The sequence below is a fragment of the Phyllostomus hastatus genome, unplaced genomic scaffold (genome assembly GCF_019186645.2).
Source record: "Phyllostomus hastatus isolate PE091 unplaced genomic scaffold, TTU_PhHast_1.1 phas_scaffold_39, whole genome shotgun sequence".
Lineage (NCBI taxonomy): Eukaryota > Metazoa > Chordata > Mammalia > Chiroptera > Phyllostomidae > Phyllostomus > Phyllostomus hastatus.
Genome location: NW_025334028.1, coordinates 17,939,967 through 17,965,129, shown reverse-complemented (window position 1 = coordinate 17,965,129; position 25,163 = coordinate 17,939,967). Strand labels below are relative to the sequence as shown.

Below are 25,163 nucleotides of genomic sequence, written 5' to 3'. Positions count from 1 at the left end.
TAGGTGCCCCTATGTTGGATGCATACATGTTTACTAGAGTTATACCCTCTTGTTGGATTGTTCCCTTTATCATTATGTAGTGTCTTTCTTTGTCTCTTACTGTAGCATTGGTTTTAAAGTCTATTTTGACAGATATAAGTACTGCTACCCCAGCTTTTTTTCTTTTCCATTTGCATGAAATATCTTTTTTCATCCCTTTACTTTTAGCCTGTGTGTACTTTTCAATCTGAGATGGGTCTCTTTGAGGCAGCATATAAATGGGCTTGGTTTTCTTTTCCATTCCGGTACTCTATGTCTTTGGGTGGAGTATTTAAACTATTTACATTTAAGGTTATTATTGATAGATATGTATGTAGTGCCATTTTGTTAGGCTATTTTTCTCTTTTTTCCCTTTATCTTTGTTTCCTTTACCTTTGTTCTTCTTCTTAAAGCAAACCCTTTAAATTTATTGCAGTGCTTATTTGTTATTAACAAACTCCTTTAGCTTTTTCTTTTCTGGGAAGTTCTTATTTGTCCTTCAATTTTAAATGATAACCTTACTGGGTAAAGCAGCCTTGGTTGTAAGTTCTTGCTTTTCATCACCTTGAATATTTCACACCACTCCCTTCTGGCCTGAAATGTTTCTGGTAAGTAATCAGATAACAGTGTAATTTATGCTCCTTTGCAAGTAACTACCTGCTTTTCTTTTGCAGCTTTTAGGATTTTCTCCTTGTCTTTAAGCCTTGTCATTTTAATTATGATGAGACTCAATATGGGCTTCTTCGGATCCAACTTGTTTGGGACTCTCTGAGCTTCCTGGACTTGTATGTCTTTCTCCTTCACCAGATTAGGAACGTTTTTGGTCATTATTTCTTCAAATAGGTTATCGATTTTTAGCTCACTTTCTTCTCCTTCTAGTATTCCCATGATGCAGATGTTATATTTCATGTTGTTCAAAATGTTTCTTAAGCTCTCCTCATGTTTTAAAAATTCTTTTTTCTTTTTGCTGCTCTGCCTGAGTGTTTTTTTCTATCCTGTTGAAATCCTGATATGATCCTCTGCTTCATCTAGCCTACTACTTATTCCTTCCAGTGTATTATTTCCTTTATTGCATTCTTTATTTCTGACAGATCCTTTTTTATGGTTTCCATGTCTTTTTTCATGCTGTTGTGTATCCTTATAATCATTACTCAAAATTCTCTATATGGTAAATTGATTGCCTCCATTTCCTCTGTTCTTCTTCTGGAGAATTCTCTTTTTCCTTCATTTGTTGTCCATTTCTTTGTCTTCCCATTTTGGCTGCTCCTTTGTATTTTTTGCCTTAGTTGTTAATCAGTTGTTACACTAATCAAGCTGTAATTAGCAGCCCAGCTTAAGCTCTACAGAGTGAGGCAGAGCAATTCCTGTGGGTGGGACTCTTTCTTTCCTTCAGGCTGTGCCACTTGGAGAGGAGTGCTCTGTCTGAGAAAGATGGCTTCTGCAGTCTGTGCAATGACTCAGCACAGGGATCCTGGTGGCTGTTCCTTCAGTTCTCTCCCCAGAGCCACCAACTGCAGGCTTTCATGTGTCTCTAGTCCATTCTGCACCCCCTCCCCTGCAAGAGAACAGGGTAAGTGGATGCACACAAAATTTTGTTCGTTTGCCCTTCAAGAGGCTCTCTACATCTCTAGCTGTCTCTCTCTGGTAGACAGCTAGATGTTATCTGGGTTCCCTTCCAGCTTTGGTGCTGTAAGCTAGGGAACCCAGTTTGGGGTTTAGAACCTACACTTCTCAGGGGAATGCCCCAGTCTCTGAAATATCCCTTGGTACTTCAGTTGCCCTCCATGGGTGCCCAGCCAGCCCTCTTGCACCTCCTCTGCACTCCCTACCAGTCACATTGTTGTAAAGTGGTTTTCTCTGTCTGTCCTTGGTTATAAGGCTTCTCTCCAGCTAGTGTTCAGTTGGTTATTCAGGATGATTTCTCTACAATTTAGTTTTAATTCTAAATTTGTCTTGGAAGAAGGTTAGTGTAGCCTCTATTTACTTCTCTGCCATCTTGGATCTCTCTCCTTATGATTAATATTGATTGCAAAATGACTGTGATGGCTAATCTTATCTGTCAACTTGACTGGGCCACAGAGTTCTTAGATATTGCCAATTACTATTATGACTACTTCTGTGAGGCTGGCTTTGGATAACATTAACATTTAAATCAGTGGTCTTTGATTAAAGCATATTACCCTATTTAATATGGGTGGGTTCCGCCAATCAGTAAAGAGTCTGAATAGCATAAAAATACTAGTTTATTTGAGGAAAATTCTCCAACAGATGGCTTGTGGACCTCATCTGTAGCATTGGCTCTTCCTGGTCTCCACCCTGCCAGCCTACCAGTCTTTGGACTCTGCAGCCCCCCAAACTGTATGAGCCAATTCTCTCTCTCTCTCCTATGTATATGTTATATATTTTTTGAAGATGTATTGATTGTTCTGACCCTGCCTCTCATACACTCTGGCTACACTGGCTGCTTTGCTGGAATCTCTTACTTCTCTTGCCAATCTTGGCAAACATTTATGGGCAAAATGTTCCTAGGATACCTCTTTCCTTAAAAAGGAGCAGTATTTTTCTATATGTTATTTTTAGTTTTTAAAATTTCTCCCCTCTTTGTAATTAGCTGACAGGATCACATTAATATTTGGAGAAATCCCTCACAATGCTGTTAGGCAGTTATTGCTGCCATACTGTCACATAACAGATTCTCAGATGCATAGCAAATGCCCACAACAAACGTAGTTTCCTCATTCATAAGTAGACTGCAGGGCAGTGGGGCTGGATCTGCTTCAGGGTTTCTATGTTTACATTCTGGGACCACTGGCTACTCAGAGCATGTTCTTTTTATGGCAGAGCACAGGAGTACAAACGGAAAATCCAATCTGCATGCATCCTTAAAGCCTCTGGTTGTGTCACATCTGCTAATATTACATTGGACATAGGAAATCACATAGCCAAGTCCTAAATCAAATGATGGGAAAGTATACTTTAAAAAAAAGGTTATACAAAGATTTAGGTACAAAATATTTACTATGGTGGTGGGGGGATGGCCAAATGAATTGAAGTTCTTTGCTCTCTTGCTTTTGCCTGAACATTATTATTATTATATGCATGCAGGCCTAAATTGATTTTTTCTTCTGTCATATATAATCACCATTTTTGCACAGTGACATACTAGATTACATTTACCAATAAAGTAACAAATTTATCACCAACAACATAATGAATTTTTTTTCTGCAATAAGAAAATATGCCTTTACTGTGAAACATTAAAATATATCTCTACAGGAAGGATAAAATGAGATATAAAAAGAAAGATAAAGTATAAAAAACAAAGAGAAAGGTTATCAGGCAATTTATTTTAAAAATGCTTTCAGGATTTCATGGTGGGACTGTAAAAAGTTTTAATTTTTCAGCATTTTACATAGATTGTAAACCTTAGTACCTAACACACTTTGTCAGGAATTTATTTAGTTGGTGTTATGAACCTGAAATAGAAGGAAAAGATGCGTGCAGCATAATTGATATACAGCATTTTCAAGCAATTTCCAATAAGAAGTGACCTGGAGTGATCAACCAAAGCTCATAATTTTGAGGCAATTGGACAAGCATGTTGGAGGATGGTGGGGGAATAGCTTCCCAGGTGCTGCTAACAGGTTATGGAGGTTGAAACATGTTCAAGAGCATCCCCTCCCACCCCAACATCATCTTACTTGTACTGTGACAGGACATAACTGAGTGGTAGCCATTCTTAAATAGCAGACGTCTAAAGGTCGCATGCTAACTTCCACATTCTGCTTCTGTAAACCCGCCTCCTGCCAGAGACTGTGCTCCTCTCCTCTCCTGCTTCTGCCTTTGCAGCAAGAATATAAGTAAGCACCAGCCTGAGCTCGGGGCCCAGAATTTGGAGACTGCCTCCTCTGGGTCCGCACGCGTGAATAAAACTCCACTTTGTAAACCCTGAAGCTGTCTGAGTCGCCTTTTCTGTAACAGTACCTGGCAACAACGCCCCTCCCCCACTTTTGTATTATCTTCACAAAGCATTTTGCTATGCAGGTTTTTTCCCTCCATACTTTTGTTTTTGATATACTTTTAAAATTAAATTTAGCATGCCTTAAAAAATGCTGGATGTGGCAGAGGGACAAAAGATTTGATGTAAAGTTTTTCCTTCTACGTCTTCACACAAATCCATGCCTCTACCTACCCACCAATTCTTCACACCACCCTGCAACCTCAGCCCAACTTTCCTGAGGGATGGCTCTGCCGAAGTGTTCATGTAGAGCAAACAGGAACTTTTCATATGTGAATATGCAAATTCTATTTAGACTACCTGACAAAGGTTGGTAAAAAATACCAAAAAATATTAAGCTCGTATTTAAATGGGTAGAAATCATACTAAATACTTTGGTCCCAACTATTAGGCAGAGCAAAACTTTCATAAGGAGACAATAAGTTCAGAACACATTAGGCACAGAGAAAAACAGTCTCAGAGGAAATGACTAATGGAAAAAAGATAAGCAACTCTTGGTAAGATCAACAAACATTATTAAGTTTAATTTGTATTTCTCAATTTTTAAAAATTCTCACCAGGGGATATGTTCACTAATTTGAGAGAGAGAGAGAGAAATTCCAGTGCAAGAGAGAAACATCGATCACTACCTCCTGTATGTGCCCTGACTGGGGATCGAACCTACAACATTTTGGTGCATGGGGCATTGCTCCAAGCAACTGAGCCCCCTGGTCAGAGCTGTACGGTATTTCTAAATTTAACTTTGTGTATTTGCAGCTCTAGGGGAAAAAGTACATGTAAAAATATTTATACTAGCCATTACACTTCAAGTTCATCAATCTAATTAAACAATGAAATAATTACAAGTTCTAAACTTGTAAACAGTGTTCTGCAACATGTTTTTCTCTATCCTGAAGAAACTTCCCTCTGTGCAGAGTGGTTGTAAACTGAATCTTTGAGAAGTAGAATCACTAATAGCTGCATTACCTTGAGTAAGCTACTTAATCACTCTAAAGCCTTACATTTTTCATCTGGGTCCAACAATATCCACATTATAGACTTGCTGTGTGCCTTAAGGAGCACCCAACTGTCATTATTGTGAAATAAGCATACCCAATATTTGAGATGACTGTTTTTTTTCACTTTAACTTTTTGTGGAAATTATTTTCCAAAACTACATATTTACAAGAAAAATATTCAATAATTAGAATTCTCAATTTTGTATCTCATATTCTACATGGTCTCTGATTCCCTAAGATTCTCCCTTCTCCTTTTCTTTTAAAAACTAAGGGGTTGGTCAGTCTGCAGTGGGGTTAGAGAAAGGGTCGGGCAACTGGAGTCCATTGATTTCTCTGCTGACTCTTATCCACTCCCCCTTGTTTTGGGTCCTGCATCTCAAGTACACTCCCGTGGGCCCTGGGGCCTTGGTGTCTCATGGGTTCTTCAGGGTTATTGGGATGGCTTCTCCTTAGTGTATGCCCTCCTCCCCAACCTCAGGAACACTTGGGCCATAACTTTGACTGATTGAGTTCCATCGAGTGCCACTCCTCCACTTGCCAAAGTGTTTTTTGAAATGTTCCTTATACTCCTGATGTCTTCCTTTTCTCTTGATGATGGTACCTTTTGCAAGCTTTTACTCTCTTTTTAGTGGGACTTGAGGATGTTACCATGTGTTGTTGATATGTCATGCTTAACCAGCTTGGAAATTTGGAAATTTAGAGTTTGGAAATTTAAACAATAGGATTTAAATAAGATATGAATAATAAGAAAGAGAAAGCGATTTTTAAAATGTTAAGTGAAGGATGTATAAAAATTGTGATTTTTCAGTTTCTGGAGGTCAGTCCATACATTTAATTTGAGCATTTCCTTTAGATTATTCTTAAGACAATGCAGGAAAAATCTCAAATACTTATTTTTAAAGCACATTTTTCAAGAATTTTGCTGTCTTTATTCTTTGAATTTATAAACAAGGCCTAATAAATAAGATCCAAAGAATGGGAACTAAGATGAAACACTCAACTGGCTGAAGGTAAAACTTCACTTTTTGAAGTTCAAAGGGTGTTAAAAGATGCCTTTGATTTAAAAAAAAAGAATGTAAGACTTTACATTTGCTAAAATTAAAAAAAATGAACTGTAAACAGCAGCTTAATCTTGGTAGCACATATGCGTGGCAACCCTGCTTTCTGGAAGTGTGACCGGAAAGGCGGTGCTGTTGTTCGGAGCACACTCCCCTCTGCCCTGCTGTTCTGCAACAGGAAACCAGGGGAAATTTAAACTCGAGGTAGGATTACCACCACATCCAAAGAAATAAAAGACAAAGAATTGATTCTGAACATGAACAAACCATAGTAGCATACTAATATGCAGTTTAAGACAATATAACATAATTTCATATGAATTTCTATTTATTTGCAGCAAAGAAAGCCAGCATTTTCAAGTGGGGCCTAACAAAATGTCTGCAGTTAGTAAATCTCTGGTAAGCTAAGGTCTGCTCCTTAGTTTGCCCATTTTGGAAATTGCATGGGGTCACTCAATATTTCATGAACCACTAAAAAAATAAAATGTAAATTCATTAGAATATACTAAGAAGTACATTTGCCAAATAAATCACAAAATTCTTGTCAGTTGTTTAGCAAATCCTCTTTCCAAGTGTTGCATCAAATTAGAGAGGACTGGGTCGTGTTAACAAAGAGCAGAACCAATAAAAGGGAACACTTTCACCTGTCTGTCTTAGTGATGGAAACCTGAAAATTGTCTTACAAAGTTTTCTTTTTCAAGTATTCCTACCCAACCCCCAAAGCATATGTCATAGAAGCAATCATTACAGGAGATCTCTTGTGGTCTTGGTGTCAGTGTTCAGTACCCACTGGTTGCCTGACTATTAACTGGGTGATTATCTCATGTGTAACAGGGTGAAGCCAAGGGGGGTGGCAAATAGGGATTTGTAATAGGGTCCAGAACTCAAGGTGTCCAGGAAATATTAGAAGTGTATATGTATAGGATGTCCTCTCCCCCACCAGTCTGAGCTGGGGGATGGAACATATGGAACAGGGCCATTGGGAGCTGTGTTGTATAGCAACAGCTTTGCAGCTAACCTCTGGCATGGTCATTTAACATATCTATAACTCTTAACTGGTTTCATAGATATGTTAAATAGCTGTGGCCATGCTTTGAGCCAGGGGGATGGAAGTGACTTCCACCCAAGATGTAACTGGGAGGCAACTCCCCCTGGTTATAGCGCCTGTGTGAGAGCTTGGAGAAGGTTGGCTCCATGCCATGGGGCCACACCTGCCCAGACTTGCTATGGCAGCCTAGTAAAACTGGAAGAATACAGGAATGCTGGCAGGTGTAACCGATTGTAGGAGGAGTCAGAAATGGGGCTGCAGAGGAAGATTGGTGTGCAGGGATTTAAACCCAGGCATGACAGCCATGTGAGAGAGAACCACGTGCCTTTGGCAGAGTGGGGACCCAATGTCTTTGGGGTGCTCCCTTTTGCCATGTGCCTTAGGAAGCAGGAGAGACTTTGCCTGGAAGAAAAGGAGTGAAAGGACTCTTGCTGGTGGACCATGAATAAGTGCCACATGGCTTTGGATTAACTGGAGATCGTGGTGGTGACACAGGTGATGGAGCCAGGAGGCTGAATCACTGACTTCTACTTCTTTTCCTGAGATACAATGCCCCGGACTGGGCAGAGGGATAAGGAAGGACTATGTGTATCTGTGGGTATTCTAAAGCGCTTTAGTATTTTAATGAAGACATTAAGTCACTATTCTGACTCTGTATAGCTTTTAAATAAATAATTCCTTTCCTTTTCACAAATCTCTGGCATTGAGAGATGTCTTTCTTCTGGCAACGGGCATAGCAAACCTAGTGGAGGGGGGCGGAGAAAAAGGGGGATCCTTTTGGTAATACTATATCATTCACCACCTCCTGAGTCTGTTCTGCAACAATGTTAATTATTCATTGATATGTATACTTTTCATTCCTTGTTTGAACAGAAGTACCTGGTGGAGGCAAGTTGCTCTCTTTGAAAGAATATAAAACTTTGAGAGAAAATCAATGGATTTTGATGAAGGAAGGGAATGAACAGATGGCAAAACCACCTTAACTAACAGTTAACCAAAATGCTGTGATCACAGCACCGTGGTGTCTGACTGACATACATTTCATGGGCCATAGAAACCACATGAGTACTGAGGAAGCATTCAGTCCCTTACAGAATCACACTTCCACATCATCTTTCACTTGGTTCACAAATGACAAATCCCAGACAATTTTAGGTCTTTTCCCCAGACTATAGTGGTTCATCCTAAATGAGGCTTGTAGCTTCCCATGAACTACTGAAACTATTTGCATCAACAAAATACACTTACTGCTGGGAAATGCTATTCCAGCCTTTGTGCATTAGGTCCCAGAATTTTGGAAATAGCAGATATTTTCTCTCCATATGGCTCAGACTCATGAAGAAACACAGTACTCATGTAACAAAAATGTATCACAGAGGCCAGAAAAATATTTTTAGCATAAATTTGTTCATTATTTTCTGGATCTTTTTGTTACTCTGGTATAAATGAGAACTGCTTCTTTTTTTCTTAAACAAATTATTTTAAAAATATTCTTGTGTAAGTCTATGCTGTAAAGGACTGAAGCTTCACCTAACTTCTATAGCCGTCTCTCAGAATTCTCCTCCCACTAGAGTTCTGTTTTCCTTACAGGCACAGCGCAGCAGACACTACTTGTGTCAGCAGAAACAAGGCTTCCTTTGTTCTAAGCAATTTCCTCTTTTGGCATTACAGGCCAGTCTGAAAGAATTCTGCCAGAAATCCAAAGGTTTGATATGAAGGCACACAAAATCAATTTCTAGAATAAATGGTGAAAATGTCTGCTTACAAGAAAGAATTTGTATCAGAAATTTACTTGATGTGTATTGTCAGGCTAAAGAGAGTCACATATATATGCAAATATCTACCATTCTCAATTATTGGATCTGCTGCTTGCTGATTTAGGGGACTTGGAAATTTAAAGCATTGAGTGCCAGGTGGAGGATCAGCACAAGTACCAGTGATTGCTATCATTAGGCCCCTGTAGTCCAGGAAGGTTTCTGATACATTCTTATTCTCCAGAATCTTCTCTTTCTGGATTTTATGAGGAAAACACACCTCTTCAGATTAATATATTTTCAAAATATGTGTAACATACAAATATACAAATTTTTAAAATATATATACTTTGGTTGCTGGCCTTCTTGATAACTCTTAGGAATATGCTTTAATCTCACACAAAAAAGTCTCCTAAACTGCACTTTGGTCTGCATTACTTCAGTGCCTGTAAAACAAACGTAAGTCCATGCTGTGACCTGGGATCATCACAGAGGGTGGCCTTCCATTGATCTGAGTATCTTGACTTTGTTGCTAGATCTGGAGACAAAGAACTCTATGTGGCTTTGGATTTAGTTTTTATGTAAGACAATGTCTGAGTTGGGGTGGGGGTTGAGAATTATGTCATTGAATAATAGAGCAGAAAGTAATTCAGAGGTAACTAGGCCAACCCTTTTGTTTTCCAAGAACTCAGGTTGAGAGAGAAAATGAGACTCTTCTGGGTAACAAGACAGAATAAAAGCTGGGGTGGGATTTAATGCATGGTCCTTTCTCCTACCATGAATGTCATAATGATACAGAGGAAACAGTAACTGGTAGTGATTCTGGTAGACTCTTGACAAACAAGTTAACTTACTCTTTTTGCCATTTTTGACAGAAGACTTAAAATGAAATCTCATGAATAAGATTCAAATGTTTGAGAACATACATGCAGAAATGCTTTCAAGACATGCCCTAGTCAGTTACACAACTGTATTCAAGGATATACACACCATTTGTAATGTTGTTTTGTGGCAAGCACTTGGTTCAGTGCCTGGCCCACAGGAAGCAGTTAACAAATATTAGCTATTTATATTACCATTATTTGCTTAGGCTAGTCCTCTTATAGCCAAAAAGCTGTGCATAAAAACATTTACTCACAGCTTTGCAGATAATTACTGTATCATTCTCTACAATATATGAAGGGCTGAATTAAAAAAACAAACGAACAGTATTATCACCATTGAAACCTGGGGAAACACAGACAAAAGAAGATTAAAAGAATACACTGCCACCAAACCAGTGTTGCAAGACATGCTAAAGGGACTGCTTTAAGAAGGTGAAAGCATAGAGCAAGAGAGAGAGGAACACAGGTACAAAAGGAAAAATGGCAATGAATAAGTATCTTTCAGTAGTAGCATTAAATGTAAATGGATTAAGCACTCTGATCAAAAGACACAGAACAGCTAAATGGATAAGAAAACATGACCCACATATATACTGCCTACAAGAAAGGCACCTCAGAAAAAAAAACCCACGCAGTCTGAAAATGAAGGCTCGGAAAAAAATATTCCAAGCAAATGAACAGGAATAAAAGGCTGGGGTAACAATACTTATATCACACAAAGCAGATTTCAAAACAAATGCCATAAAAAGAGACAAAGAAGGCTATTTCATAATTCTAAAAGGAAGAATCCAACAAGAACCTACAAACATTGTAAATATATATGCACCCAACATAGGGGCATCCAAATATATATATAGAAAATCTTGGAGGACTTCAAGAAAGATATAGACAGCAACAAACCTATGCGAGGGAATTTTAACACCCCACTGTCAACAACGGACCAATCTTCCACACAAAGAATCAACAAGGATATTGTGGCACTGAATGACACTCTAGATCAAATGGGCTTAACTGATATATACAGAACCCTTCACCCAAGAGAAGCAAAATATACATTCTTTTCAAATGTACATGGAACATTTTTAAAGATAGACCATGTAATAGGACACAAACCAAGCCTCAACAAATTCAAGAGAATTGAAATCATACCAAGCATTTTCTCAGATTACAATGCCTTGAAACTAGAAGCCAATCTTAAGGAAAAAACTCAAAAATAGTCAAATACATGGAGACTGTATAGCATGTTATTAAACAATGAATGGGTAAACAATGAAATCAAGAAAGAAATCAAAAAGTTTCTGGAAGCAAATGAGAATGAGCACACAATAACCCAAAACCTATGGGACACAGCAAAGGCAGTCCTGAGAGGGAAGTTCATAGCAACATGGGCCTACCTAAAGAAGATAGAAAAATTTCAAATAAACAACCTAACTCTACATCTACAAAAACTAGAAGAACAACACAAACAAAATCCAGAGTGAGTAGAAGGAAGGAAATAGCCAAGATCAGAGCAGAACTAAATGTCATAGTGTGTTGGGAACCACCCTGCCCAATTTCAGAAACTATAACCTCTCTTGGCAAAGGCTGAGTAAAAAGACCTTGGGACCATAAACCACTTAGGAAACAAAGCTTATCTCCCTGGCAGGAGCACCACCTCTCTCCAATTTACTTCACCCTGGCTGGCTCCCAGTGCATGACAAGTTAGCCAATGACAGGTATGATTTTTCAAGGGAGGGATGACCTAAGACAGGCATGGTCATGAGGGGGCCCTCAGGGAAGGACTTGGGGAGCTATGGAGAAAGGGGGTGATGGACCCTCACCCCTTGGCTTTGACATAGCCTGAGCTCTCATTCTGTCTATAAGAAGTCTCCTAATCTATTGGCTACCTTACTTCCCCTGCCTGACTTAAGCCTGAGATGATGCCTTAAGCCTGAAATAATGCCAGAGGTGGTGTGGCCCTGTTCTGGAAAGAGCGGGTTCCCTAGGGTGATCAGGCCTAAGAATGAATGCATAAAATCCTATGAAACCTACTTTGCTAATACCCTCAATTTAAATGATAAGGGTCCAAGCATGAAGTGAGTTTGTTCCCCAAAGTTTTATGGCCCTTTAACTATCTGACCCTGACTCAGAATAAGCTCTCATAGTTCTTTGAATGTTATCTATTGTTTAATCATTACTGCCTGACAATGATTGATGAGCTTTACGTATACACCCTGTATTCCTACACAAATTGAATCCGATAACAGACCATTGAGGAACAGGTTCCTGGTCCTTCTCCTTTGAGAGACTGGCCACCTTTCCTCCCCAAGCAGTCCTGTCTTGGTAGACTTATTCTCATCCGTGGCAGACAGGGAGGCCCTGCGAGTGGATTCCCCCCACAGTAGAGACTAAAAGAACAGTCCAAAGTATCAATAAATCCAGGAGTCAGTTCTTTGAAAAGATAAACAGAATTGATGAGCCTTGAACCAGACTCATCAAGAAAAAAAAGAGAGGACCCAAATAAACAAAATAAAAAATGAAAGAGGTCAAATAGTAACTGAGACCATAGAAATACAAAGGATCATAAAAGATTACTACAAACAACTGTATGCCAAGAAATTTGAAAACCAGGGCAAAATGGACAAATTTTTAGAAACATTTAATCCTCCAAAACTGAGTCAAGAAGAAGCAGAAAGCCTGAATAGGCCAATAACAGTCAGTGAAACTGAAGCAATAATCAAAAAACTCCTGGCACACAAAAGTCCTGGGCCAGACTGATTCATAGAAGAATTTTACCAAACACTTAAGGAAGAGCTAATTCCTACCCTTCACAAACTATTCAAAAAAAAAAAAAACAAGAAGAGGGAAGACTCTCAAACTCTTTTTATGAGGCCAGTTTATCCTAATTCCAATACCAGGTAAAGACATGACAAAGAAAGAAAACTACAGGCCAATATCTCTGATGAACACAGATGCTAAAATTCTTAACAAAACTTTGGCAAACTGCATCCAGCAATACATTAAAAAGAACATGGGTGGGCAGGGATGGGAGTAAAAGAGAAAACTGTACTTGAACAACAATTAAAATAAAAAAAAAGAGAGAGAGAACATACACCATGATCAAGTGGGATGCATCTCAAGGTTGCAAGGATGGTACAATATTCACAAATCAATAAACATAATACATCACATAAACAAAAGGAAATATAAAAATCACATGGTCATATCAATACACATGGAGAAAGCATTTGATAAGGTACAGCACCCATTTATGATAAAAATACTCAGTAAAGTGGGAGTAGAGGGTGCATACCTCAACATAATAAAGGCCATATATGAGAAACCTACAGTCAACATCTTACTCAATGGGCAAAACTTTAAAACTTTCCCCCTAAGATCAGGAACAAGACAAGAAGGTCCCCTTTCACCACCTCCATTCAACATAGTATTGGAAGTCCTAGCCACAGCAATCAGACAAGAAAAAAGATATAAAAGCCATCCAAACTGGAAAGGAGGAAGTAAAACTCTCATTACTTGCAGATGACATGATAGTGTACATAGAAAACCCTACTGACTCCACTAAAAAACCACTCAACCTAATAAATGAATTTGGCAAAATGTCAGTAATAAAAGTCAGCACTGAGAAACTGAAGGCATTTTTGTACACCAACAATCAAATATCATAAACAGAAATTAGGGAAAAACCCCATTTACTATTGCCACAAGGAAAATAACAGACATAGGAATAAACTTAACCAGTTAAACTTAACTTAAACTTAAACTTACTTCTTAAACTTAAGAAGTAATGACCTGTACTCAGAAAACTACACAACACCGAAGAAAGAAATTAAGAGAGACACAAATAAATGGAAGCATATACCGTGTTCAAGGATTGGTAGAATTAACATCATCAAAATATCTATACTACCCAAAGCAATTTATATATTCAATGCAATCCCTATTAAAATACCAGTGATATAGAAGAAACATTCCACAAATTAATATGGAACCATAAATGACCCCGAGTAGCCTCAGCAATTTTGAGAAAGAACAAAGTAGGAGGGATATTACAAGGACACTATAATCAAAATAGTCTAGTACTGGCATAAGAACACACACATAGACTTTATTCTATTTTATTGAATAGAATAAAGTTAATCAGTTAGTATTTGACAAAGGGGGCAGGAACATAAAATGGAGTAAAAATAACCACTTCAATAAATGTTGTTGGGAGATCTGGACAGGTACATGCAAAAAAAATGAAACTAGACCATCAACTTATACCATACACCAAAATAAACTCAAGATGGAGAAAAGACTTAAATATACATCATGACACCATAAAAGTCCTAGAGGAAAACAAAGGTTGGAAATTTTCAGATATCCCATGCAGCAATATTTTCACTGATACATCCCATAGGTGAAGGGATGTAAAGGAAAGAATACACAGATGGGACCGTATCAAACTAAAAAGCTTTTACATGGTCAAATAAAACATCAACAAAATGGAAAGGGAACCAACCATATGGGAAAATATATTTGCCAATGATACCTCAGAAAGAGTTTGATCTCCAAAACATATAAGGAACTCACATGACTTCACACCAAGAAGACAAGCAATCCAATTAAAAGTTGGGCAAAGGGCTTGAATAGACACTTCTCCAAGGATGACATACAGGGCGCCCATAGACACATGAAAAAATGCTCAACATCTCTAGTCATTAGAGAGATGCAAATTAAAACCTCAGTGAGATACTACTTCATACCAGTCAGATTGGTCATCATTAGCAAGTCAACAAATAAAAAGTGCTGGCGTGGTTGAGGAGAAAAGGGAACCCTAGTGAGCTGTTGGTGGGAATGCAGACTGATGCAGCCACTGCAGAACACATTATGGAATTCCCTCAAAAAACTAAACATGGAACTGCCTTTTGACCCAGTGATCACACTGCTGGATTATACCCTAAGAATACTAAATCACCAATTCAACAGAACCTATGCACCCCAATGTTCATAGCAACACTATTTATAGTAGCCAAGAATTGGAAACAGCCCAAGTGCCCATCAGTAAATAAGTGGATCAAAAAATGATGGTACATTTACACAATGGAATACTACACAGCAGAAAGAAAGAAGGAACTCCTACCTTTCATGACAACATGGATGAAACTGTAGAGCATTATGCTACGTGAAATAAGCCAGGAGGTGAAAGACAAATACCATATGATCTCACCTATAAGTGGAGCCTAATCAACAAAATAAATGAGCAAAACAGAACCAGAGACTTGGAAATAAAGAACAAACTGACAGTGACCAGAGGGAATGGGGGGAGCATAATAGGGAAAAGAAGGGGAAGGGGCAAGCAAACGAACACGATAGAGGACTCATGGGCTTGGACAATGAGGGGTGGATTGACTGTGGGAGTAGGTGGGGACAGGGTAGGGGAGAGCAATGGTGAAAAAGGAGGGACAACTGTAACTAGACAATAGTAAATTAAAAAAAAAATTCTTGCAGAAAAAAAAACAGAAAAGAAAGATTCCCAAACAACAACCATCCCCATCAAATTCAGAAAAGCTCACTTGCACTCTGTTAATTGCACAATATATTTGCAGAGTTGGCCTCTTTGGCACTCACTCCCTGATGTGTTCGTCCTTAAAAATTCAAATTTGTTCAGTTTGGATCCTTGGCAAAAAGAAAGAAAAAAAAAGAAATCTAGGAAAGCAACAACACTAAACACTTGCAGATACATTTCAATTACCAAAATATGATAAAAGCAGGAAGGGAAACATATTCTTCATCTCCTGCTTCCTCCTCCTGGGTTTAAGTGCCTTAGTTTTAGATATTTTAGTTTTTCAAATCACTGACTGTGAAAAAGACACAGTGAAGCTGAGTAAAGAACGCTCTGTGGGCTTCTCTTGGAGACTTCCTTCTTTCTCCATCAGCAGAGCAGCCAGACCAAGTACAAGTGGGTTTGTTTGAACACTTCCCTTTTACCAAAATACATAAATAAAGAGGAAATAACATGTGGGCTAATTTTTAATATTATATTAATTTTTCCATTATTAAAGAAATAAGCAATAACCACTAATACTTATGAAGCAGTAAGTGCCTGCCAAGCAATGCACTGAGTGCACTAGCTTTTCCATCCCAAACTCCTGGGCAACTTACCTAATGTCCCTATATCTCTGTTTCCCCATCTAAAAAGTGGTGATTAAACATGACTGAAGAGAGGGCAAAAGATTTTTTTTTTAAGATTTTATTTGTTTATTTTTAGGGAGGGAAGGGAGGGAGATAGAGAGAGAGAGAAACATCAATGTGCAGTTGCTGGGGGTTATGGCCTGCAACCCAGATATGTACCCTGGCTGGGAATTGAACCTGGGACACTTTGGTTCCCAGCCCGCGCTCAATCCACTGAGATACGCCAGCCAGGGTATTTTTTTAATGTAAGTTAAAACTCAGTGAAAGATAATAAATACAATGTGTTAATTTTGTATAGCTCCCTCCCATTCCATTTGTACTTGATTTTGACTTTCACCTATCTGTCTGGCAGGCAAGGGGCTATAACTATGTCTTTGTAATTAAACTTTGTATGGACTAATATTTATATTTACTCCCATGTCTTAATGTTTACAATAAATGGATGTAAACACACTTTCAAAGTGTAAAGTGCTTAGAAATAGAAAATGTTACATTACTGATCAGTTACTATTGTTGCCTATGAGTAGAATTTTCTGGAAGTTGAAAACTAGCCTGTCATTCACATGTTTCATGGATAATCTACAAGTCCATTAATGCACAGGTGGCTGTTTTATTGTATCTTTTCACTGACCTGTCCTAATAGTACAACTGGAATTAATTTTTGCACTAAGGAATAAAAAATGTGTTTTTTTAAAATACATACTTGTAACCTGTAGAAAGATTATCAACAGTATATTGTAATATTCCACTCCAGTTTACTTTAAGCACCATGGCTCTTCTCAGAAATGAGTGTAAATAAAATATACTAGCAGCAATGATCATTTAAAGAGTCCCTGTAACAATATGAATTGTGGGGGAATATAAATTGAGAACATCCATTTATCAAATATATACCATTGCCAACGATGTGACCTGCATGCCTCTCAATTCGGAGGACACAATAGTAAACTAAACAATGGAATGCCTGCCTTTATGAAGGTTACATTGTATTGGGGCAAATAAACACACTGGTTATCAGACACTGTGATGAATAAACATACAGCAAGTAAAGGATAAGACTGTTGGAGGAGGGTTCTGGTGAGGAGGAGGTGAGTCCAGGATTCTCCAAACAGACCTAGTGAAGTGAGGAAGCAAGCCATGTGCACGTCTGTCAAGAGGGTTTATTGGTACTGACACTTCCTCATTCTCCAGAAGCCCATGCACGAGACCTTAAAAATAAATGGGCATGTAGCAATAGACACACATCACACCACTGAATTTGACTTTACCAACTATATGCAAATATGTCAGGTTAGGTATACACAGAGATCCTATAAAATTCCAAGAATAACCAGAAGTCTTTGCAGGCTTGAACTGTTTGGCAGGGATATTGCATCTAAGAAATGAAAGAGACTTAGGTGGAAGTAAGTTGCCTCTTCTCTCATTGGCTTGTGACCATCAGTTACTTATCATATAAACCCAATTTGCAGCCACATACGAGGGCATAGAAGACACTAGAGATTCCACCAAGACACAGCACAAGTAAGTGATATGATTGACCTCTATAAAGATAAGAAATGAGATAGTCTTTACTCCTTACTTTAGGGTTTTATTTTTATTACAGTCATATTCTGTGTGTGACTGAGCGACTGCCTTACTACTTTTTTTTCACCATTTCACTTACTTGGATCTTGCCTCATTTGGAACCTCTCTATGTTAGTGGCAAAGTTGAAATCAAATGATAATTTCTAAAAAAAATGTAAGTATAGGAGATTTTAAAAGATCCTTAAAGTGGATTTCAACAGAGGAAATACTGTCAATGCTGGAGGGAAAATCCTGTCTTAATCAGGGTTTGTGAATTGTTTCGGAACTTTCCCAAGTGATATTTTCAATGTTTGAAGCAGTAAAGAATTTCATAGTTTTTCACTTTCTTTTTCTTTTTTTTTTTAAGTTTAGGGATTTTATTCTTCCCGGTCACCCTGTGTAAGAGTATTATTATTATTATTATTATTTTTGGAAGGAAGAGGGAAGATGGGCATGGGTGGGCAACTTTGCCCTGTCTCTGTGGAGAAGAATTAAAGACTTAACACATCGAACATTCTTAGCATGGTGACTAGCACATAGTGAGTGCTTAGTAAATTTAGGCCAAAACTTTGTTGGAAGTCCTCACCACCAGGGGCAGGACCAGGAGGGGGCTAGTGAAGTGAGTGAGGCACCTAGGACACACAATTTACGGGGGCACTTACTCTCGGGGTAGTCAGATGCCGATCCTGCATGTAGAGGAGACTTGAGTATCTCCTCGAGAGAAGAGCCACTTTTAGGCAAGCAAAAAAGAAAAAACAAACCAAAAACCAGGTATTTTATTTGTAATATTTTCTACCACTTTAAGGCTCATTTTGTTGAAGTGTCCCTATGTGTTGCTGAAAATTGCATCCTATCATCATTTGTTTTTGAAGATCAGTTAAGGCATTTATCCCAGGCCAGAAATTTGAACTCACGGCCCCCTGCCCAAAGATATTTCAATGATTCCTTTTGCTTTGGATTTAATGTCAGGCAACTGTTTTAAATGATTATTTAGTTGGTCTTTGATAGGAAATTAGATAACTTGCCTGGCTAATTCAAAATTAAACATCTGATGTTTGATTAAAATCTATAACTTAGTTAAAAATTCTTATATTTCTCTATTTTCCTACAATTTAACTCCACTTGGCAACTTTTCAGAACTGAACTGGAAATGCTCAAGTACACTGTGAATGAGGGAAATCAGCATTCTTTACCACCAACTGTTAGTGGGTTATACATTGCTGTTATTCAATGTAGAATATGTGCAAGAAATGCATGTGTAGACAATAACATTTCACTTGATCACTGTCTGAATCCAACTGTTGTATTCCAAAACACTCTAGTCTATACAGTGAGAGTACAAACATTATGTTCTAATTATTACCAGTCATGTTAAGATGTTAACAAAGATCTGTTGGCATATTCACAAGTACTTAAACTTTTTTATACTTAAAACTCATAGGCCTTGGCTGGTCTGGCTCAGTGAATTGAGCTCTGGCCTGTGAACCAAAGGATTGCCAGTTCAATTCCCAGTCAGGGCACATGCCTGGGTTGCAGGCCAGCTCCCCAGTAGGGAGTGCGTGAGAGGCAAACACACATTGATGTTTCTCTCCCTCTCTTTCTCCTTCCCTTCTCTCTAAAAATAAATAAATATAATCTTTTTAAAAACCCTCATAGGCATAAAATGTAAAATAAAACTCATAGGCACACATAAAACTGTATCCAGAATTCCCAAGTATGTTTCAAGTTCCTTTTATTTAAAAGTAAGAGCTCACTCATGTAGGCCAACACTTTCATGAATAAAATAAGATAAATAACATTTAAGTTCTGGATTGAATTATAAAATGGTTAATAATTCCTTACTTGTAAGTTTTCTATCCATCAAAATTACTCCAAAATTTTTATCCCTTTTTTTAGTTACCTGCTGAAATCTTTAAAGTGCACAACATAATAATTGAATATGAAAGCCTGCTTTGCCAGAGTTATGTTTGGATTGTCGTCACCCTTCTGGCACAAACACTAGTTTTTTTGAGACTGTTTCACTGTGCTCTTACAACAGTGTACAAAATAAAATATTGGCTTAGTTAAAATAAAATAGTTTTATTATTATAGTTCATATTTTATCAAACTGCAACTACAATAAACTATCAAACTACTACACTGAAATGTATTACTGTTATATGAAGTAAAAAGAGCTACATGCCTTGGAGAAAGAAAGAAAATACCTAAGACAGAACTTTTCAAAAATGCCATTAGTTTCCATGTGAAAGATTTATTTGTGATGTATAATTTTTTAGTCTGACTTGCTTTATCACAATTTTTGCTTTAGTGCAGTGGTTTAGTGATTTGCTTTAAAAGCAAATCCACAACAACTCCAAGCTATGCTTCTACAGGTTCTCATCAAAATCCCACCAGCAAGATGTATGTGTAGATAAGATTATTCTAAAATGTATATGGAAAGATAATGGAGTGAAGTACCTGAAACAATTTTGAAAAAGAAGAATAAAGTAGAAGCAAGTAGTCTTTGATACCAGGCCTTACCGAACAGAGTAATTAATACTGTCTGGTGTTGGTGAAGGTTCAAACATACATCTCAATGGAAGAAAATAGACAACCCAGATACAGACCTACACAGAAATGTTCAACTGATTTTCTTCCAGTAACTCTCTTTTGTCCAACTGGTTGTTATCCTATGTTCTTTTCTATAAGTTTTATCGTTTTTACAATAATTTCAAGTTCATGATGCTTTATCAATTTTGTATGAAACGTGAGACTTATGGTAGATCTAGGTTCATTACTTTGTCTATATATATCCAGTTGTTCCAACACCATGTTCATTGTCTTTGCTCCATGTAACAGATTTAATTTCTAAACTAGCTTTGCATTTGTTAAAGCTAAATCTTCTTTTGCATTCAATGGCTCAATTCATATAAGTTCATATGTGAACGTTTCTATCCAGGGTATCTCTTAGTCATTATTCATATGCTTTTTAAAGAAACTATGTATCTTATTTTTCAGACAGCATTCTAAGAGGGCTTTTTGTTTGCTGAGTCAGGAACTTCACACTACCTTCTCTGGAGTGGAAGGAAGCTAGTGGTTTGTTTTAGGTGTAAAGGAGATCTTTAAGTATGATCAACTTTTTAACGTCCTGTTTCTGTATGATTTCAGGAAATATATGCAGCTTTTCCTATCTACATGGGATTCTTATCACAGAATGACAGTGAAAGGACTCAAAAATGAAGCTAACAGGAAATAAGAGGTCAACATGACACTAGAATTTGCCTAGGCCAGTCAAATCATATCTAGGTCTATAATCTACCCCGAAGTTATTTCCATGTATTATGTAAAGTTGGTATCTAATTAAGTATATTTTTTCTCTTTTGTCTCAGAACCATTTTAGTCCAGTCCCCTCAGGTCCCCACTGTAATGTCAAGTCTATCGTGTATATCTGAGGTTCTGAGATGCTCTGCACCCATGTATGTCTAGTCCTGAATTCCAAGGTTTTCTACCTCTTGCTATCTGGTAGGTCCAGTCCTTTCCTTCTGTTCTGTTAATTTGTCGTGGCTAGTTTGTTCCTTAGCATTTCCATTTGAAATTTAGGATCAGGTTTATCTGTAGACTCTCTTAGATTTTGAATATAGGCAATCATTTTGATTGCAAATGAGGACAATTTTGTCTTTTCTTTTTCACTCCTTACCTATGTTATTTATTGTTACCTTATCTTAGTGAGTTAACCGGGCCATCCAAGACTATGTTGAATAGTAAGGGTGATAGAGCAGTTCTTGTTATTTCTGACATTATAGAAAATGCTTCTGTTGGCTTTCCATTATGTATGATGTTTTGCTCTGAGTGTTTTATAGAGACTCTATTAGGTTTAGGAAGTTTTTCTCTATTTCCAGTTTGCTTAGAGTTGTTTTTTTAAAGATTTTTTTAGCACAAATGAGTGATTAATTTTATGAATTTTTTTAAAAGCATTTATTTGCATCTAGTAAGAAGATAATATAAGTTATTATCTTTCTCTTTTAATCTATTACTTTCATATATTATGCAGATAGGTGTTTTGGAGTTGAAATACCTTTCATTCCTGGGATAAACCCCATCTTGTTATTGTATTTTATTTCTTTTTATACACTACTAAATTTGAGTAGTTAATAAGTTATTTAGGATATTTATATCTATGTTTTAAGTAAAATTAATCTGTAATCTTCCTCTTTTGATTTGACTTTTTTCCATTTTTTAATTCTCTGAAACTGCTTGCAGAAGACAAGGATTATGTTTCCCTTGAAGATTCAGTAAACTTACCTTCCAAGGCATCGAGGTCTTTTTATCTTTCATGGGTGTAACTAATTACCAATGTGGTTTCTTTACTGGTTATTGTTAAATGCAGGCTGTCAGTTTCTCTTTGATTTGATTGTGTTAATTTATATACCTCTTAAAATTTTGCCATCAAGGGTTCAAATTCAGTGACATAAAGTTATTTGTAGTGGTAGCTTATGATTTTTCATGATTTGCTTTATCTGCTATTATGACTTCATTTTTTTAAAAAGATCTTATTTATTTATTTTTAGAGAGAGGAGAAGGGAGGGAGAAAGAGGGAAAGTGAAATATCAATGTGTGGTTGACTCTAGCACACCCCATACTAGGGACATGGCCTGCAACCCAGGCATGTGTCCTGACTAGGAATCGAACTGACGATGGTTTGGTTTATAGGCCCATGCTCAATCCACTGAGCTACACCAGCCAGGGCTATTATGACCTCTTTTTATTTGTAATATTAATTATTTGTGACTTTTCATATATTTTCTTCTTTATTAATTATACCAGAGGTTTGCAATATGACCTTTTAAAACATTTTATAGAAATAGCTGCCAGACCCTAATTTCTAACAATACATCCCTCCAGTGCACCCCTCCCGCCCTTGTGTGTTCGATTTTATTCTCCTTTATTCTGAAGAAGCCAAACTCCTGCCTGGCCCCCACCTCTCAGAATGTGGGGTCCTGTTCACTGTATTCATTTCTGTTCATTTTGGCCCAGGCAAAATTTATCTTGCTTCTAATCCTAATTATATATTTTCTTTTTACATTTCATTTTTTATTTTTATGTGCTTGCAGAAGGTTAGGTTTATTAGAGAAAATGATCTTGAGGATTTGAGTTCAATCAAATCACACAAAGCTGGAGTCTCTCTACTAGGATAGGAACTGTACCTCCCTTTCTTTCTCCCTCCCTCTTTCCCTTTTAATTCTCTCCTTTCTTTTCTTTTTTTTTCATTTTTACCAAGAGGAGTCTCCTACAGGTCATCATGAGGTCTCAGGAAATGAGCTGTCATTCTTAAGAAGTCACGAGGAGTTCACTATCTATTCTTTTAGTTGTATATTGTTTTTATTTATGTTTTAAAATGTATTATTGTTCAGTTACAGTTGTGATGCCTTTTTCCCCATTACTCCCCTCAACCCGATCCCTCCAACTCCCACAGTCAATCCCCAACATTGTCCATGCCCATGAGTACTCTATTCACATTCCTTTGCTTGCCCCTTCCCCCTTTTCCCTCTGTTATCCCCCTCCCCTCTGGTCACTGTCAGTTTGTTCTTTATTTCCAAGTCTCTGGTTCTATTTGCTCATTTGATTGTTTTGTTGATTAGGTTCCACTTATAAGTAAGACCATATGGTATTTATCTTTCACTGCCTGACTTATTTCACTTAGCATAATGGTCTCTAGTTCCATCCACACTGTCACAAAAGGTAAGAGTTCCTTCTTTCTTTCTACTGCATAGTATTCCATTGTGTAAATGTATAACAGTTTTTTGATCTACTCATTTACTGATGGGCACTTAAGTTGCTTCCAACACTTGGCTACTGTAAATAATACTGCTATGAATATTGGGGTGCATAGATTCTTTTGCATTGGTGTTTCAGGATTCTTTTTTACTTGTTTGTTTTAGGATTCTTAGAGTATAATCCAAGCAGTGGGATCGCTGGGTGGAAAGGCAGTTCCATGTTTAGTTTTTTGAGCTAATTCCATACTGTTTTCCACAGTGGCTACACCAGTCTGCATTCCCACCAACAGTTCACTAGGGTTCCCTTTTCTCCACAACCCCGCCAGCACTTGTTTGTTGATTTGTTAATAATGGCTATTGTCATCAGTGTAAAGTGGTATCTCATTGTGGTTTGAATTTGCCTCTCTCTAATGGCTAGAGAGGTTGAGCATTTTTTCATGTGTCTATGAGTCCTCTGGATGTCCTCTTTGGAGAAGTGTCTATTCTCTCTTCTTTTTCAACGTATACTGTGTGTCAAACACTGTATTTTACACACAATGTTTACATTACCGTTTTACAGGTGAGGAGACTAAAGCTAAGAACAGGTGACATGCTCAAGACCATTCAGGTAGTAAGTGGCAAGGGTGACTCCACAACCATACCTTCCCTTCACCCTTGAACTTGTTCTTTGCTGAATCCCTTTGTGGAGGCTGGCATATATTTTACTTCCTTTTAGTCCATCATTCTTATGAAATAAATTCTTCAATACAGTGAAATTATTGTTACAGAGATATAGTGCTAAATGCAATAAGAGGGAAAAATATATATTATTCTAGACACTATCTTCTATACTTATCTTTGTTGTAAATTTTCTTGTCTATTTGCATTGGCCATAGAAACATTTACTGGTAATTCCTAATGTTAGTTTTTATGCAAAAGGTCCACAAAATATAAAAAGGATTTTTAAAATCAGTAAATATCTCCAACTACATTTACCTTTACTCTTTATTTTATTTTATTTTATTTCTTTTTCTTTTTTCTTTTTTGGTTACAAAAATGTGCACATATATCCTGAAAAACAAAAGTCTTCAAGTTTGGGATTTGTAGATGTAGAAATCAAGAAAACACATTTTTGTTCAGTCGAAAATATAATTTTATGAGTAAATACAAGAATGTGATGTGCCAGTACAGCTTCATTAATGAGTTCTGACTGTTGAAAGGATGTTCTGGAAAGCAAGATAAGCATTTGTCAGATGTTCATGGACCTGTGCCAAATCTTAGATTTAAAGGTATATTTGCAGAGAAATGTAGATAACTATGCCAATCTATGCCAAGAGTTTTAAAACATCTTCTTTACTTGAGTGAAATACAATATAAAATAGCATTATGTTGCAAATTAACAATGAGCAACCCCTTTGTTTTCATGCAGAATTCAGGAGTTATGCTTTGATATTTGTGTGGCATTTGACCAAATGAGAAAAAGTTACATGTTTAAATTTTAATGTTGACTTTAATGGACACATATGAATCTATGTATACATAAACTGTTTATAAGAAAAATGTGTAATTTCTTTATTGCCTTGAAACTATTGACCTATGGCAACAAAAGTCGATTTATTTTTTCTTTTTTAAAAATACATTTTATTGTTTATACTGTTACAGTTGTCCTAATTTTCCCCTTTTGCCCCCCTCTCCCTGTACTCACCCATTCCCTCAGGCAGCCCCCACACCATTGTCTATGTCCATGGGTCATGCGTATATATTCACAAAAGTCAGTTTAAAAAAATATGTAAAATGCTTTTCAAATAGAAACCACAACAAAGGATGACACTTGCCCCACTCTGAATATTTGGGGGGGAGGAAGGGGTTGAGATTTAAAACATAGACAAAAGAACTGTAATAACTATGCTTTTTAT

At 37.3% G+C, this 25,163-nt stretch overlaps 1 protein-coding gene across 4 annotated transcripts in view; it reads left to right on the top strand.

Annotated features, from left to right (window-relative positions):
- The window catches only part of HPGDS (hematopoietic prostaglandin D synthase), a 94,645-nt gene that overhangs the window by 46,106 nt on the left and 23,376 nt on the right, over positions 1-25,163 (top strand). Inside the window, exon 1 of one of the 4 annotated variants that reach the window (XM_045820426.1) lies at positions 17,358-17,473. The exons of 1 other annotated variant lie outside the window; for it this stretch is intronic. The gene's annotated coding sequence lies outside the window, so the exon portion shown is untranslated. Of the gene's footprint in view, positions 1-17,357; positions 17,474-20,732; positions 20,754-20,948; positions 21,017-25,163 lie in introns of those variants that run through there. 2 more of the 4 variants (XM_045820429.1, XM_045820428.1) reach the window with 2 other exon arrangements.